Consider the following 19196-nt stretch of genomic DNA (forward strand, 5'->3'; position numbering starts at 1 on the left):
CATCTATTTTATGAGTGGAAAAAGGGGTGCAAATAGACAAAGACAGGGGTGTAGAAGTAGGTTTTGTGAGACCCATTTTGAAAAAGGAGAGTGTATAAGTAATGTATGGGGTACAAAAGTGATTTTTCCAGAACTTACTGATTTTAGCCTTATTTAAAGGTGTTTTGTAATTTTAAATCAATTTATTTTCCCACCTTTAAATAAGCTTAATCTTAACTTTAGCTACATCCACAAACGTTAAAATATCCAAAAATAATTTATGCAGCTAAAAATCACTTTTTAAGACATTTTTCTCACACAAGTTCAAATAGCCTAATTATCAGAATTGTTAATTAAATCACTCTTTAAGTTAACAAATTCAATTAAATACTCAGAATTAAACACTGAATGAGGACAAAAATACGCACTCATCACAAAGCGTTAAGATTGGAACTCTAAGTGAAGACAATTTGACATTGTATAGATGTCAAGAGTCTAGTTGTAGTCTTTCAACTAGTTAAATGGGTTTTTAACAGATTAAGCTATAGTTCTATAAGTTACATATTCAATCAGCTGAATTAACTTTAAATCAGCTAATTTTAATTAAGTTAAGTGAAATCAAAAGATTAGATAGAAAAATCAACCTATTGAATATGCTAACGGATAGGCTACATATCTAGTTTTTCATAGAGAACAAAAAATGTTGCCATTTTTAGCGCAAAATTAATCTAAACTTTTAGAAAATTCTCACTCTCTAGACTACACAAATATACAACTATTAGTGAAGAATCTTTGATTTTCTTGGAGCATTTTTGCTTGGTTTACAAACTTGGAGAAAGAGGTTTGGTTGGCTAGGGAGAGCCATCATCTAGGTTTGATATTTCTTAGGTTTCTGAGTGTTGTCTAGTAGTTTTTCAAGTCTATAAGAGTATAGGATTCAAGAGTCTTGTTGGGTTGGGCAAAGCTTGAAATGGTGAGTATGGTTATTATGATGGATTTGCAGAAGCTTGGTGTTGAGAAAAAATGGCTCTCGGTTTGGGTGATTTAGTGGTAGGATGAAGGTGGTTTATGGAGCTCTAAGAGAGGTTAGGCCAACTCTAGAGAAAAGGGTGTTAGAGGGACCTCTTGGGATGCTCTAGCAAGTGACTAAGAGAAGAAGTATGGCTCAAAAATAATTTTGACAACATAACATTATCATTCTCAAAGTCTAAATACATAGGGGGACACCTCTGTTTATAGAGTAAGGTGTCTCCAAAATGGTCCAAACCCTAAAATGCTAACATGCACTAAAACTCTAAAAATGCTATCTTAGTGGAGGAGAGTTTGACATGTGGCAATCCTCACTCTAACAAAACAAATAACTCATGTGTTGTCATGTGAAAAGCTACTTTATGAAAAAATTTTCCAATAGGACAATGACACATGGCCACTACCTTTGTAGGAGAACTCTCCATTAAAGAGTTTGCCATGTGGCACATGTGGGATGCTCTTCCTAAGCTATCTTGATTAACATGATTAAACATTAAAGAGTTGCTTAAGCTAGGCGCATATGATGCTCTCTACTTAAGCAAAATTGTTTTTAAAACCCTACAATACATGAGCCTTAAAACAAGGTCTAAAAATGCTCCATGATGGCCCAAGTGAAAAGGAGTTTAGCTTCACCTTGACTAGATGTTGCTAACTCTTCTTGACTTTGCTTAGCCATGCTTCTTGTGATTGGACCCTTAGCTAAGGGTGTGCCATCATCCCCTCCCTCTTGAGAAGTATTTAACCTCAAATCTATAGGTTCTTCATCTTGCTCCAAATCTCCTACAAAAGGGGTTAGATCACAAACATTGAAAGTAGCACTCACATCATACTCACATGGTAATTCTAGTCTATATGCATTATTGTTAATTCTTTGAAGCACTCTAAAAGGCCTATCACCACGAGGATTAAGTTTGGACTTCCTTTGTCTTGGAAATCTATCTTTGCTCAAATGAAGCCATACCCAATCTCCTTCATCAAAAATCACTTCCCTTTTTGTTATTTTGTTTGGTGTATCTCTCAGTTTCGTGTTGTATTTAAGACTTCACCTTCCCATGCATTTTCTTCACAAATTTGGACCTAGATACCCCTTCCTTATGAATAAAATCACTAGGATTTGGGAGAGGTACGAGATCTAAAGGAGTGAGGGGTTGAAGCTATACATAACCTCAAATGGAGAGACTTTGGTGGTCTTGTGAACCACCCTATTATATGCAAACTCAATGTGAGGAAGGTACTCATCCAAAGATTTGTGGTTTCCTTTCAAAATAGCCTTCAACATGGTTCCTAAAGTCCTATTCACAACCTCAGTTTGCCCATCAGTTTGGGGGTGACTAGAGGTGGAAAAATGAAGCTTGGTTCCTAGCCTAGACCAAAGTGTCTTCCAAAAATGGCTAAGGAACTTGGTATCCCTATCATATAAAATGGTCCTAGGAAAACCATGGAGTTTCACCACATCTCTGAAAAAGAGTTTTGTTATGTAACTTGCATCATCTACCTTTTGGCATGGTACGAAATGAGCCATCTTGCTAAACCTATCCACAACCACAACAATAGAGTCAAATCCCCTTTGGGTCTTGGGTAGACCAAGGATGAAATCCATGCTAATGTCTTCCTATGGAGATGAAGCAATGGGGAGGGGGGTGTATAAACCATGAGGCATAGTCTTAGGTTTGGCTTGCAAGCATGCAATTCACTTATGATAATGTCTTTGAACTTCTTTTCTCATATGGGCCAATAGACTTTTTCTTGAAGAATGCTAAGAGTTTTATCAACTCCAAAATGGCCCATGAGACCTCCCTCATATGACTCCTTGATGAGGAGCTTCCTATGGGAACCTTGAGGCACACACAACTTACCCTTTCTAAACAAATACCCCTTGGACACATAGTAACCCCCTTGAGCTTTGTTTTGACAACTAGCAAAAATGGAGGTAAAGAAATCATCTTGGTCATACATTTCTCCCATATGATCAAAACCAAGAATTTGTGCTCCAAGTTTTGAAAAGAGGTTGTGCCTTCTAGAAACAACATCGGGCACAACATTTAATTTTTCCTTTCTTATATTTGATCACATAAGGGAATTGATCCAAATATTTCACACCCTTTCCATGTCTCTTGTTCAACTTGTGTTGCCCCCTCAAATACATAAGTGATTCATGGTCACTATGAATGACAAACTCATTGGAGACTTGATAGTGCTCCCAACTTTGAAGAGACCTCACTAGAGCATACAACTCTTTATCATAGGTAGGGTAGTTAAGAGTGACACCATTGAGGTTTTAACTAAAATAGGCAATAGGGTCTCCCTCTTGTAACAAAACTCCTCCTATCCCTACACCACTAGCATCACATTCTATCTCAAAAGTCTTTGCAAAGTTTGGGAGAGCTAGAATGGGTGCATTGGTAAGCTTCTCTTTGAGTTGTTTGAAAGCCAACTCTTATCTCTCTCCCCACACAAATTTCACATCCTTTTTAACCAACTCATTGATAGGTGAACCTATAGTTGGGAAGTTAGGAACAAATCTCCAATAAAAGGATGTTAGACCATGAAAACTCCTAACTTCTCATACATTTCACTTGAGTTTCAATCTCCTTGGTTTCTTGGGGATTTGTTCTATAGGCTGGCCTATTTGGTAAGTTTGCCCCAAGAACAAAATCTATTTGATGTTCTATGCCTCTAATTGGTGGAAGACATTTAGGGTCTTCTTGAGAGAACACATCATAAAATTCCTTCAAGTTTTTCCAATGAAGATGGACACTTGGGTTCTAGATTTGAAGGTATGCATGAAAGTGCTCTTTTACAAAAGAGGAGGTAGGAAGGTTGCTCACATAAAAGAGTTTTCTTTAAAGTTTTCTTAGACAAATTCTTCTCTTTTTGAGTCACCTTTGGAGGAATATTACTTGCCCCTTCTTCGTGAATGCATGTGTTGGAAGCTTGCTCCCCTAACTCTTTGTGCATGCTTTCTTCCTTTCTTTCTTCATCCCTTAGTTTCCTCATTTGTAATTGATCCTTAAACACTTTGGAAGGTGCTAGGGGATAAAGAACAAACTTATTTTCCTTGTGGTGGAGAGTAATCTCATTAGTAAGACCATTGTGCATAGTTTTCTTGTCAAATTGCCAAGGTCTACCTAAGAGAATGTGACAAGCTTCCATAGGGATTAAGTCACAAAGAACTTTATCCTCATATTTCCCTATAGAGAGTTTGACCTCCACTTGTTGGTCTACATTCAAATCCCCTCCTTCACCAAGCCATTGAAGTTTGTAAGGTTTTGGATGGGGTTTGATTATGAGACCTAAATTTTCCACTGACCTAGTACTACAACAATTGCAACATGAGCCACTATCCACAATAAGAGAACATGTTTTGTTTGAAACTTTACATCTTGTATGAAAGATGTTCTCCCTTTGGGTTAGGACTTGAGGACTAGGTTGATTTTTAAGAACTCTTCTCATCATGAGGACATCTCCCTCACAAGGGTAGGAATCTTCTCCCTCACTTTTATCCTCACTTGCGTTTTTCTCTTTCTCTTCTTCACTAATATATGCATCAACACCCCATAGGATTATGGTCCTCTTGGAGGGCATTATGATGAGATATGACCTCTACCTTGACATTTAAAATAGTTGATCTCAGTTGTGCGCATGAATGATGATGATCCTTCCTTGGATTTCTCTTTTTCTTTCTCAAATTTTATAGAGGGTTCCTCTCTTTTCACTTGTTTTCCCTCCCTTTTGTAGTCTCTTGACATATGAATTTGAGTGGTTATCTTTCAGACCTTTTCTCAAATGTTGTTGCTCAACCTTAATGCAAATTTGTACCAAGTCATTTAGGTCTTGGTAGGGCAACAATTCCACTCTTTCTCTAATGTCAAGATTGAGTCCACTTAAAAGCCTTGAAATGGTGGTTTCCTCTCCTTCTCTAATTCCCGCTCTCATCATATAGAGCTCCATCTTTTGTCTATACTTTTCCACACTCATATTCTTTTGTTGTAGCCTTTGGAGTTTATCCATAAGTTCCCTATTGTAGTAGGAAGGTATGTGTCTTCTTCTTAGGGCACTCTTTAGGTCATTCCAATACTGTACTTGGGGGAGTTGGAGAGTCTTCTTTCTCTCACTAGAGAAGTCCACCAGTACATGGCATTCCCTTGGAAGCTTAAGGTGGCTAGGGATACCTTTCTTTCCTCACTCACTTGATGACACTCAAAAAGTTGTTCCACTTTTATTTCCCAATCTAGGTATGCCTCTACATTTTCCTTCGCATGGAAATGAGGAAGGTCAACCATAACTTCTATAGGCTCTTGGTGTTCATGCTCCCTTCTTGGCCTTCTAGGTGGAGGAGGTTGACAGTATTGGTTCAAAATCCTACTATCCTCCTCATAATGTGTGAGTTGTGTATTATGTTGGCAGCTTCTTCTTAAGTTGCTCACACTCTTACTCTTACTTTTGCTTTGTCTCAACTCTTCTTGAACTTTAATTTATTTTGCATTAAGTATCTTAAGCTCGTCCTCTAAGGTTGTAAGATATTCATCCCTTTCAACTCTTTCCTTTTCTTTTAAAATGGATTCTTCTCTTTGCCAAATTTTTAGTAACTTTAGTTCTTTAGCCAAGTGTTGTAAACTAGGCGCTTCACTAGAATCACTACCAATTTTGTAAGATGGAGCCTTAGAAGGACCTTTAGACATCTCAAAGTTTTTGAAAAGATGCTATGCAAAAAACAAACTTGTATTTCAAATTCTAATTCCTTAAGGGATTTTAAGAAGCAAAATAACTTTGAATTCACTTCCACGAAAGGGAGGAGAATCACTAAGGATTACTTAAAATCCAAGCCTTTCCTTGCCAAAGCTACCTCAAGCCATCTTACACCTAACCACTCAAAGGGAATTATGTTTGAAAAGCAAGTAGACTCATACTAAACTACAATAAAAAGGAAAGCAATTAAGGAAAGCAATTAAACTAAACTATGCAGCCTAATAGTGGAGTTAGAAGGCACTTTGGAACCTTCAAACTTCACCAACTAAAAATGAATTTAATAAGAGATTAGAGGTTCGAGTTAAGAGATGGGATTGAGTACCTATAATTCCTCCAAGACACCTAACTTGGCCATGAATTACAAGTCCAAATAGATATAGGAAGAAAAACATTTGCTACAATTTTCATAGATCTAAGGTTAAAATACCTTTTTGGTCTCAATTTTCGTCAAGTTTTTTCAAATAAGTCCTAATTTTGGTTTTGTGTTCAAATAAGTCCCAATTTTCGTCAATTTTGTTCAATTGGGTCCTTTTTTGCTAACACCGTTTAAATGATTAACGGCCATGAACAGTGACTGCCACGTGTCACTTCGTAGTTTTTTTGAATTTTTTTATTTTTATTTTTTTAAATATTTTTAATTTTTTTTTAAATTTTTAATTTTTTTTAAATGTACACGTGTCAACCTAGGAGTGTGTCACGTGTCACTTTGTGATTTTTTTGAATTTTTTTGAGTTTTTTTTATTTTTTTTTAAATGTCCACGTGTCAACCCAGTAGTGTGCCATGTGTCAAAGTCAATATTCTATATTCAATTTGGTCCCTATATTTGTTATTTTTGTTCAATTAGGTCCCAATTTTGTTAACATTAACCAATTTGGTCCCTGTCGAAGATGTGACCAAATTTAATTTTTATATCAAAACTATAATGATGTGAATTTTAATATATTATATCAAAATATTTAATAAAAAATGTGAATTTTAATATAAAAATTAAATTTGGTTTTAATTTGGAGAGGGACCAAATTGATTAATGTTAACAAAAATTGGGACCTAATTGAACAAAAATAATAAATATAGGGACCAAATTGAATTTAGAACATTGACTTTGACACGTGGCACGCTATTGGATTGACACATGAACATTTAAAAAATACTAAAAAAATTCAAAAAAAAATTCAAAAAAAATTCAAAAAAAACACGAAGTGACACGTGGCACACTCTTGGGTTGACACGTGTACATTTAAAAAAAATTTAAAAATTTAAAAAAAAAAATGAAAAAAAAAACTGAAAAAAGCCACGAAGTGACACGTGGCAGTCACTGTTCATGGTCGTTAATGATTTAAACGGTGTTAGCAAAAAAGGACCCAATTGAACAAAATTGACGAAAATTGGGACCTATTTGAACACAAAACCAACATTAGGACTTATTTGAAAAAACTTGACGAAAATTGGGACAAAAAAGGTATTTTAACCTAGATCTAAATACTAGCATCAACTACAAAATTACACACAAAAAACACCATAATGTAGATCTGAACACACACAGAACACATAAAAAAAATATCCAATGAACGCACTAAAAATTCTCCAAAACACAAAACTAGACATACAAAAAATTCTCCAAAGCACACGTTTTTCCCCAAAAATAAGGGTTTCAATCAAATTGTTGATGAGGATGAAGAAGATGTCTAAGGCTTAGATAGATGGAAGAGATAAACTATGTGCAGGCAATGTAAGCCATTGAAGGCAAGTGCCATTAATCTTAGTTGTTGCTCATATCCCATGTTCGCCCACTGCATTGTGGAGATCAGTTCTGACACACAACCTCTTGTCCTTTGCGTGAAGAAGGAAAGTTAGGGTTGTTGTTAGAGATGGAAACGTTGGAGATGTAGCCGCTAGACATGGAGATGTAGCTATTGGACATGGAAATATTCTGGAGATGGAAGGGTAACGACAAAGAATCAGGTGTTTCTTCTGAGGGAGGAAAAATGAAAGTTAGGATTGACGTGAGAGAGAGGGAAGCTAGGGCAAAAAATTAGGGTTTAAGGTGAAACTTTTGAACTCATAATTAAATTCATGGGTCGGATCGGGTATCAATGAGTTTTAAATTTAAAATCCGTATTCGACCGTTAAAACCCATTTGGACCCGAAATTTTTTATTCAATCTAACTCGACCCATGCAAACCAGCCCGCCAACCTATTTTTCTTTTCGGGTGAAGCGGTTTCAAACGAGTTGGGCTTTTTTTCTCAGCCCTAGCACATATATCAAGTAAATCATTCCAACAAATCAACATTATAGTGCTTACACGACTTTTGGTGGTAGTGGTCCTCTTTTCTACTTTTACTTTCCATTTTTTGCTTTTGCTTTTCTACTTTTTCTTGCTTTTGATGTACCCAATGTTGTGATTCTTTTTTTTCTATTTCTTTTCACATTTTCCGGCACCAACACACACCCTACTACCACACCAAATTTGATTTTGAAAACACTTTTGGTAGGTCAAAGGTTCGAGAAGCCAAAATAGAAGAGAAACCTACTAGAATCAAAATAGGGCATGAAATTCAAACAAATATAAAGGAAACTTAACTCTAGGAATTTTCCAATGGTGTAATGACAAATATGAACTCAAATATGTAAAGAAAAGCACTCAAAAGATTTTATATGGTGCAGTTTTGAAAACAAAGAAGAACATATATTTTTGTGATTTTTGAAAGCTCAAAACAAAAAATGACATTAAAAGAACTAAACATGACTCTAGACAATATGGATAGATTTGAAAATAAAAATGACCCAATAAATATGAGATGACCAAATGGTAACATGAAACAAATCAAAAAACATAAAATCTCACAAACAACACAAAATATGGAAGCCTAAACATAAAACCGCATGAAAAACGCTAATGTTGGCAGATCTGACCTTTGTTGACTATTTTGCTCATAACTCTCTCCACAGAACTCCAAATGCGTTCATTCTTTTTTTTATTTGAAACTAGACTCAAAGGGTTTTCTTTTGATATAAAGAACGCAATTTTTTGACCACTGAGCTAGTTGCAGTATTATTTGGAAAATAGCCCACGTTGCTTCGAGCACAATTTTTGTGTGGAAAAGAAGTTGATTTGGAAACAAGAGAAGAAAGAAAAACACATGAACACAAATAATAACAATAATGTAGGTAAGGAACAAGAAACTTAGCTCTTGTAGAACCAAAGCTCTTGATACCAAATGATAGCCTCCTCCTCAAGCTAGGTTGGGCCAAAGCTTGAAATGGTGAGTATGGTGGATGGTGGATTCGTGGAAGCTTGGTGTTGAGAGAAAATGACTCTCGGTTTAGGTGATTTAATGGTGGGATGAAGGTGGTTTGTGGAGCTCTAAGAGAGGTTAGGACAACTCTAGAGAAAAAGGTGCTAGAGGGACCTCTTGGGATACTCTAGCAAGTTACTAAGAGAAGAAGTATGGCTCAAAAATAAGTTTGGCAGCATAAATGTTCTGTTTTATTATGATTCCCACATTTAAACCTGCATATTTTTTCCACAGACCAACACAAACCAGAACAAAATATTTTATCAAATATCCACAATCCAAATACATTTAAAAGATAATTTGAATATCCATAATCCAAATACATATATCCTAATCATGAGGTGGAGGAGGTTGAGCCATGTTATCAGTATGAAAATCAAAATGCTCGGAATAAATAGTATGCTCAGAATGCAAGGAATGAGGAGTGTCAAGAGTATGATGAGAATCAGAAGAGTCAAGAAAAGTCACTGAATATTCAGCATGCAAAGATGGATTCCTAAGATGTCTACGTTCTCTGTGGAATGTCCTATCAATCTCAGGGTCAAATGGTTGTAATTCACTTGGGTTTCCCCTAGTCATGCACAAAAAAACATTAATTCTAGTGATATTGGCATAACATAGGGTATAACTACAAGTATACTCAAATGAACTCCAAATGACTTGAAAATTCGTAGGATTGTCCTTTGAGTGCTCAAACAGACCCACAAAAAAAAATCATATCAAAACTCAAATTACAAGTATTTTTAAAATTTTTTCAAAAGTGGAAAAAATGAAGAAAAAACACAAAAAACATTGCTGAAATGTAGAAAATGGCATTTTCTGGAGAATCTGAGTTTGCAAACCAATAAAGCGAACTTGAACAAAGTGGGAAATCAAATTCCACCCCAAATGCATATAAAATAATAGTGATTCTGATAACCAGAGCAAAAGTAATGGTCCTTTGAAGTTTGACTAAAAATCAGTCCATAATATTTTTTGAAACTCTAAACTCAAACCATACCAATTGCTCCAACTATTTTTCCCATCAAGCTCAATGTCTTAGAAGTGGGGAGAAAAAATTTCAAGTCAAAACAAGCACTGTAGCTACCAGAACAAAAATCCAGAAGTTAAATACCAGATTCAGACACTATTCACTACATTACAAATGACACTATTCATGCGCGCCGCGACACTATTCACTACACTAAACTACACAGATAACATGCACACTACACGAAAACACACAAAAACACTACCACAATCAACATATACCAACTCAACCACACTTGAACTACACACACACCAAAACACCAACACACAAACACAAACACACTGAAAATTTAACTTTGAACAAAACGATTGGTCCCCGGCAACGACGCCAAATTTGATAGAGGTCGTACCCCACCAAATTAAAACACTTAAAATGCAGTATATTTAAGTGAACCAAGTCGTCTCCCAACGAACAATATTTTCATTCCAAGCTTGAATTTCCAGATCAACACAACAATAACACAATGGGGGTTTGGCAGATAGATTCAGAACAAACTTCAATTCGCAGATAAATTTAACAGTTATATGAACACGCAATGATTCCTTGATTCAATTGAAAGTCCACCAATCACAGATTACCAAATTAATTGTTCTATTAGAATTTGCTCTCCTGAATCCTGAGTAATCAACTAAGCGAAAATTACCATGGATTCATTGTCATTAAGCGCAACAAATTTGAGACAGTTAACACCCACAGATTTAAGCAAGCTGTGACAGAAGTCATAAACATTAAGCATGAATACGAGCCATTGATATGCACACACGAATTTGAGATTAAGCATGCTTCAAATATGTGTTTATCGTCTAAACACGACCTGAAACATAGGCAATTTCGAATGGAACCCCAAAAACGACCAACAATCTCATGGTTTCATCTCAATTTTGTCAAGGAATCAATGCAATAGGGTTAGCTAGACATCAAAATAGAAGAATCAAGCACTTCAAATCTGAACCAGAATATCAAAAATCCAAAACCCTTACTTATGAATTCTGAAACCGCAATTTAAGAGCAAAAAGAGAGATTTCAAAGCTTCAATGGAATGCAAAACAGTGCTATCATATATAAATGCGAAAACCCCATGAATGGTTATTGTTCCAAGTCAATGAAATCACAAAACGAGCTGCCCAAGCAAGAAAACGAATTCAAAATGTAAAACCCTTAATGGATGCTGTCAAATGTGCGTAAAAACGATAAAAATGAGCCAAAAACGTGAAAAACCGCAAGGGGCACCTCCATGGAAGCTTGGAGAACGAAAAATGGAATTTGGAGCAAGGTAGAAGATGAAGTGGGCAGCTCCTTTCATGCATTCAGACCTAATTTCGTGGTCCCATCACTCTACCACTCATTATTTACAAATTTGTCACTCTGCCACTCAGAATTACAAAAATGCCACTTTGGGCCTCAAATGTTGGCCCATTCACTTTGATGACGTGGAAATGATGTGGAAATGATGTGGCAATGATGTGGCGACTCTCTTCAACTGAATATTAATGTCCAAGCTCCAAAATTTGCTTTACCCAAATGTCTAAAAATAATTAAAAATGAAAATTAGGTCAAATAATGTGAAATTAGTCCAAATTCGAAATAGTGGCCCAATAAAGCCCAACAGATGAAAAACACTATAAAGATGAAAAATTAAGCACCGAACAACTGTCAAATGGGTACACAAAGGCTAGTGGAATGGAAGAAAAAAATGACTCATTAGTGGCACAAAATTAAAGGTGATACCTAAATTAGACTGAACGAATGGATTGGCTTTAGAGAGAGATTGACATTGAAACCGGGTGGATTAAAACTTTTAGGTTGGTTATTGTAATTGAGCCTGAACTACCAGAAGGAGAAGTGTGCTCGAGAAGGTTAATCAAATGTTGAAATAGGGCTGTAGTGAGATTGAGCCTAGAGTCTTGAATGAAACCCTCATTTCCTTCTCAGGAAAGTAAGAAGCATTACCAATGGTGATGTTTGTTAAAGAAAAATTATGAGGGTTAAATTTTGGTTTGTCGAGATAACAAGGACTGATGGATAACCATGATTGCTATAGAAAACATCCATTGTGTGGACAATAGCTACACCTTTTGGAGGAGTTATTACCATCCATAATTTGCTCCAACATCATTATTCGATTATTTTAGTTCAACCTTCATCATTCAAACTAACATTCAATAATTTGCTTCAAGATAACCACAATCCAAACTCATGTCTCAAATGCAATATTCTAAGACATAAATTAAAAAATTCTTTAAATCAAACTATACAAATGGCATCTCAAACTCAAAATTTAAAAACATGTTTAAACAATAAACAATCGTGCATAAAACTTAAAATATTGTACCATATTACCTTCACATCCAGATCATCTATTTTAAGGTTCTATAAAAAATATAAGTAGTTTTTTGTACCTATAAGTCCTTATTCCAATTAAAGTTGTAGCCAAACAAGAGAACCACTCAAAATTTGGAGACCTAAAACAAAGTTTTCAAATATAACTAATGGCCTGGTCCTTTGCTCCTTGAACATTGTCGTGAAGATTATGGCCTCCATGATTGATTGTGGTTGCGAAAGCTTGGAGGAATGAAGATAGGATGGTGTTTGTTTTGGTAAAGATGAGTTTCCTAGGAAGAGGTGAGGCCAACTCCTAAGGAAGGAAGCCCAAAGTAGTCTAAAAGAGATGATTAGTCAGGGAAGAGCTCAAACAAGAGGAATGTGCAATCATTTTGGCAAAAATTCTTTACTCAAATGCAAGATAGATTTACATGAAGTACTTACTATTTATGGGCTAAAAGGAGAGCAAGGTGTCTCTAAAAATGTGAGGGAAAACATGGTATAGAAACTTGAAAATTGAAGCCAAAAGTGAGCATGCATAAGGTGGGACTTGCTACCTAAGCAAGCACATGTTTCACACTATGGTCACGCTCTCCTCACAATGAGGCGCTACTTGAAGTAACTTGGCTTCAAAGTTAGGGTTAAAAATCCTAGTTTCCATGCCCCCCCCCTTTCGCCCATACTTAGGCCAATCTCCTTTTAGGCCCAAACTACTTTATATGGTCTAGGCACAAAACATGGCCCGAATAAAATCCTACACCACTATCCTCAAAATACAAAGCCCAACATATTATTCTAATATTTACAAAGAATCATAGACTAGGTCTTCACATCTTCCTTAGCCCAAGTGAATATCAACTTGGGCCTGTTGAGCCACATGAAGCCCAATCTTCTTGGATCCTTCTTGCCATGGCTCTTGTGGTTGGTCCCTTAGCTTGGGGTTTACCATCATCATCCCCTCTCTCTCTCTTAAAAGTGTTCCTGTGAAAACAATAATAAGATATCAGGGAGCATAAATTATTTCTTACCCAATCCTTGATTTGGATACGCCTTCATGTCTTGTTGTCGAATTGAACATTTTAGAGATTACTTGTAGAAAGGACTTCGACGATCAAGTCAGCAAGAGCTCTCAAAAGTCAAACCACAGTTTTAGGAATTAATGAATTTTGTACCTCCAATTGTTAGGGTCCACCGGTATTTATAGAATATTAATCACAAATTACCTGGTTAATGGGTTGGACCTTTATTAGGCCTGTTGGGTCTCTTTTGGGCTTATGTGGGCCTACTCAGGGCCCAAGTATCAGGCTTAGGGATTGATTTTGTGTGTTTGGCTATTATTTCATAAGTTCAGAGTTGGCGATTTATGTTGATATGTAAGTTTAGCTACTATGTATGCATTAGTTTTGTTTGTGGTTGATTAGTTATGTAATTAAGCAGGATTATAATTTGGCAGTTAGGACCGGGTATTCACTGTTTCCGGCTCTATCCGCCTAGTATAGTACAAAAAGGATTTGACCTAAAATCTAGAGGGTTTGCCTCATCATCTGTGTTATTTCTAAAAGGAATTAATTCACTCACATTAAAAGTAGCATATACTTCATACTCACTGGCACATCTAGCATATATGCATTGTTATTGACATTTTTTATCACTTGAAAGGGACCATCCCCTTAGGGTTGAGTTTGGACTTCCTTTTCATTTAGAAATCTATCTCTGCTCAAATGGAGCCAAACCCAATTCCCGTATTCAAAAATGACTTCTTTCTTCCCCTTATTATTTTGTTTCATCTATCTCTATATTTGTTGTAGTATTTGGTGTTTCACCTTTTCATGCATTTTCTTTACAAATTCAGCCTTTGATACCCCTTCCTTGTGAATGAAGTCACTAAGAGTATGTATGGGTGTTAGGTCCAAATGAGTGAGAAGATTAAACCCATACACAATTTCAAATGGAAAGACTTTGGTAGTTTTATAGACTACTGTATTATATGCAAACTCTATGTGGGGAAGATACTCATCCCAAGATTTGTGGTTGCTCTTTAGGATCGCCTTTAGCATGGTGACGAGAGATCTATTGACTACCTCTATTTGTCAATCAGTTTGAGAGTGAGAAAAGATTGAAAAATTAAGCATAGTTCCTAGCCTAGAGTAAAGAATTTTCCAAAGTGGCTTAGGAACTTGGCATCTCTATCAAGGACTATCATTTTATGCACCTCATGAAGTTTAACCACATCTTTAAATAAGAATTTTACTATATTGCTTGCATCATCTACCTTGTGACATGGTATTAAATGTGACATTTTACTAAAATGATCCACTACCACAAAGATAAAATCAAATCATCTTTGAGTCTTGGGTAGATCAAGGTTAAAATCAATGCTAATATCTTCCCAAGGAGATAAAGAAATAGGCAGAGGGGTGAATACACCACGAGGGCATAGTCCTAGACTTAGCTTGTAAACACACAATGCATTTATGACAATGTATTTGAACTTCTTTTCTCATGTGGAGCCAATAAATTTTTTCCTCTAAATTACTTACAGTCTTATCAACTTCAAAATGGCCCACAAGCCCCCTCTCATGTGTTTCTTTCACTAAGAGTTTTCTATGAGATCCCTAGGGCACAAAAATATTTACTTCTTTGAACAAATAGCCCTGGGAAACATATAAAACCCCATGAGCTTTCTTTTGAAAACTAGCAAAAATGGAAGACAAATCAGAGTCTTGCTCATACAACTCAGATATGTGATCAAATCCAAGAACTTGGGCTCCCAATTTTGAAAACAAATTGTGCCTTCTAGATAGACCATCAGCCATAACATTACTCATGCCTTTCTTATATTTTATTACATAGGGAAATTGTTCTAAGAACTCCATCCACTTTGGATGTCTCTTATTCAACTTATGTTGTTTATTCAAATATTGATTGACTCATGGTCCTTGTGAATGACAAACTCCTCGGACACTAGATAGTTTTCCCAAGTTTGAAGGGCTCTCACTAATGCATAAAACTCTTTGTCATAGGTGGGGTAGTTAAGAGAGGCACCATGAAGTTTTTCACTAAAGTAAGCAATTGGGTACCTCCTTCCAACAACACCACACATATGCCTACACTAGATTCATCACTCTAGCTCAAAATTTCTTGAGAAATCAAGTACAGGTACAATGAATGCATTGAAGAGTTTTTCTATAAGTTGCTTGAATGCAAACTCTTGCTTTTCACCCTAAATAAAACATAGATCTTTCTTGACCAACTCATTAAGGGGAGAAGCCAAAGTAGAGAAGTTATGAACAAATCTCCTATAAAAAATTTCCAATCCATGGAAGCTCCAAACCTCTCCAACATTTTTTGGAGTAGACCATTCTTGGATGGCTTTGGTTTTCTTGGAGTCAACATGAACTCCATTTTTGTTGATAATGAAATCTAAAAAGACCACACTATCTACACAGAATGTGCATTTGTCTACATTTGCAAAAAAGTTGGATGTCTATCAAATTGGAAAGAACAACTCTCAAATGTCTTATGTGCTCATGCAAACATGACTATACATCAAAATATCATTAAAGTATACTACTACAAACCTACCTATGCAATCCCTAAGAACATGATTCATGAGCCTCATGAATGTTCTAGGTGCATTAGTAAGGCCAAAATGCATCACCAACCACTCATATAATCCAAACTTGACCTTAAAAGAAATTTTCCACTCCTTACCCTCTTTATTTGGTGATAATCACTCTTTAAACCAACTTTAGAAAGTTTAGTGGGCCCATGCAACTCATCAAACATATCATCAAGTATATGAATTGGGTACCTATATTTAATGGTAATATTACAACCACAACACATTCTCCACTTACCATCTTTCTTAAGTACTAACAAGACAGACACAACACAAGGGCTAAGACTCTTTTGAACTCAACCCTTCTAGTTGAGGAAAAACATCTTGAACTTCTTGAAGAAGAGAAACAATAGAAGGAGAGAGATCCTTATGTGAAGAACTAGGAAGACAAGTGAGTGAATAGTGACACAAGAGGAGATAGCAAGGTTGTTCTTCATGAAACATATTGATTAAAGATTTTTGGGTTAAAAGTGGTTCATGAGAAATGACCTTAGGAGTAGAACTTGGAAACTCCCCTACCTCACTCTTGGGACTTAAAGTAGAGTTCTTGGAACTCTCTTCCTCTCTCCTAGCTCGCATTTGAGCTTGATCACTAGCAACTTGACTGGGAGTGAGAGGGTGAAGCCTAAAGTTTTTAGACTTATGTAAGAGGGTGATCTCATTAGGATGACCATTATGGCTGGTTTTGCGATCAAATTGCCACAACCTTCCTTAGAGAATATGACAAGCTTCCATTGGAATGACATCACATAAAACTCTATCTTTGTGTTTTCCAATGGACAACTTAATGTTCACTTGATGCTTGATAACGCTATCGTTGACGCGATCAAATTAATACTACTAAAATATAGCAACTTCAGTATTGCTAAGATAGTAGTCAAGAAAATAGAAAGGGTAAAGTAACACTAAGTCGTCTCCCAACGAACATGGAATTGATTTTTAACAAATTAGTTCTTATAAAACTATACAGATGAGTTAGTCAAATAAAATAAAAATATAGGGAATTAAGATAAAAAAAGATATAAATAAAATTTAAAAGATAAAAAGAAATAAAAACAATAGTAAAGAAAATAGATTGATTCCATTGCTTTTTCAAAATAGATTCATCATCGGTTATCTAAAGATTATTGCTCAATTAATTATTGTTATAGATTTACAAATTAATCAATGTAAAGTATCAATTAATTTGTTGGCGTTCTCACTTTTAACCAAAGTACAGTCTCAATTAAAAGTGAGAACTTTTAGATTATCCACATTAAATTCAACCAAAGTACAGTCTCAATCAAATTTATTATGCCTAATCATGTCTATTCTTTTATCTCATCACCAAATAAAAAGCTTAATTAATCAAAGTAAAGTCTCAATTAATTATAGTTAGAGTAAATACCTTTAACCAAAATAAAGTCTCAATTATTGGTAGAAACTCATTTAATCATATGAAAGTTTCTAAATATGACCAACATGCATATAGATTTAAAATCATTACTTCTTACGTGATTTAAAGATAAAAGACATAGATGAATGAAAACCTCAACAATAATAAAAATAAAATACGTGGTGCCTGCGCGAATCTAATGCTGCCATGGTTGCTGGCTTTGTGCTTGCATGGTGCTGTGGCAATGGTGGTGCAGATCTGTGTTAATGGCTGGAGATGATGGCGCAAGGTGCATATTCGTTCACGGTGTGCGAGAAGATGAAGTTGTCTTGCGTTTGCAATGATGTGAGGTTGGCTCAGTTGCGGAGCTGCTGGAATGGTGAAGGTGCGTGGAAGAAGATGTGTGGTGGCCGGCGATGTGACTGATAGTGGAAGCGCGGCGACTGCTGCTGCCGTAGGTTCTCACGATGATTGTCATGGCGACTGTTCCCAAAACTGGTGGTTCAGTGCGGTGAAGATGGTGTTGCGGTGGCTGACTATGTGGAGATGAAGATGATGATGACGTGGTGGTGTGTAATTGGTGCATATGTGTTTGCAAAGATTAATGCCACATGTCAGCATATGGTTAGCCTCATTTGAAAGGTGGGGATTGCCACATGGCATGATTTGAGTGAGTTGGGTTTAAGTGGTAGGAGGGGGTGTAAATAGACATATTAGGGGGTGCAGAATAGGTTTTGGTGAGACCCATTTAGAAAGAGGGAAGTGTATAAGTAAAAGCTGGGGGTGCAGAAGTGATTTTTCACATAACTTGCTAATTTCAGCCTTATTTAAAGGTGGTTTGTAACTTCAATCAATTTATATTCCCACCTTGAATGAGCTTAATCTTAATTTTAGCTACATCAACAAACGTTAAAATATCCAAAAAATAATTTATGCAACTAAAAATTACTTTTTAAGACATTTTTATCACACAAGCTCAAACAGCTTAATTATCAGAATTATCAATTAAATCACTCTTTAAGCACACAAATTCAATTAAATACCCATAATTAAACACTGAATGAGGGCAAAAATACGCACTCATCAATGCTTAACTTTGATATCCCCATCTTTATTAAGCCAATGAAGTTTATAATGTTTGGATGAGGTATCAAAGCTAAGTTGAACTTCTTGACCAACCTTATGCTACAACAATTGCAACACGACCCACTATTAATGATAAGAGAACAAGTGTTTTTCAAAACATCATATCTAGTGTGGAAATGTTTTCTCTTTGATCATTGAGAGGAGCACTAGGTTGATTACTAAGAAGCCTCATAATCATGACAAGACGACTTTCATTAGGATAAGCATTTCCTTTGGAAGACACTTGTGAATGAGTACTCTCGGAGTCATTTGAAGAAGAAGACTCATCTTGGCTACTATAGAGGTCATTGCCCTTTAACACAATGGTTCTTTCTGTAGGGCGTTGGGCAACCACATGAGCTCGGCCTAAGCACTTAAAGAACTTAATTTCACTACCTCTTTTGGTAGAGGTTTCACCTTTGCAACTTACCTTTACAGGATTCTTAAGAGTAGACTCTTTTGCCTTGGAAAAATCCTTCTTGAAATCCTTTTGTGGCTCACTTTTGGGATAAGAAATAGAAGAATCCTTACAAGAAGGTCACCTTAAAAGTTGTTGCTCAATCCTAATTCATATTTACACAAGATCATTCAAATTATTGTAGGGGAGCAATTCAACTCTATCTCTTATTGCATAATTAAGACCACTCAAGAACATAGACATGGCAAG

The 19196-nt window shown here is 35.9% G+C and overlaps 1 pseudogene; it reads right to left on the minus strand.

Annotated features, from left to right (window-relative positions):
* Positions 1 to 3726: 3726 nt before the first annotated feature.
* Positions 3727 to 17882, minus strand: LOC146881029 (uncharacterized; annotated as a pseudogene).
* Between the last annotated feature and the right edge of the window lie 1314 nt (positions 17883 to 19196).

The sequence above is a fragment of the Vigna unguiculata genome, chromosome 11, assembly GCF_037176805.1.
Source record: "Vigna unguiculata cultivar grain cowpea cultivar isolate G323 ecotype 2 chromosome 11, ASM3717680v1, whole genome shotgun sequence".
Taxonomy (NCBI): domain Eukaryota; kingdom Viridiplantae; phylum Streptophyta; class Magnoliopsida; order Fabales; family Fabaceae; genus Vigna; species Vigna unguiculata.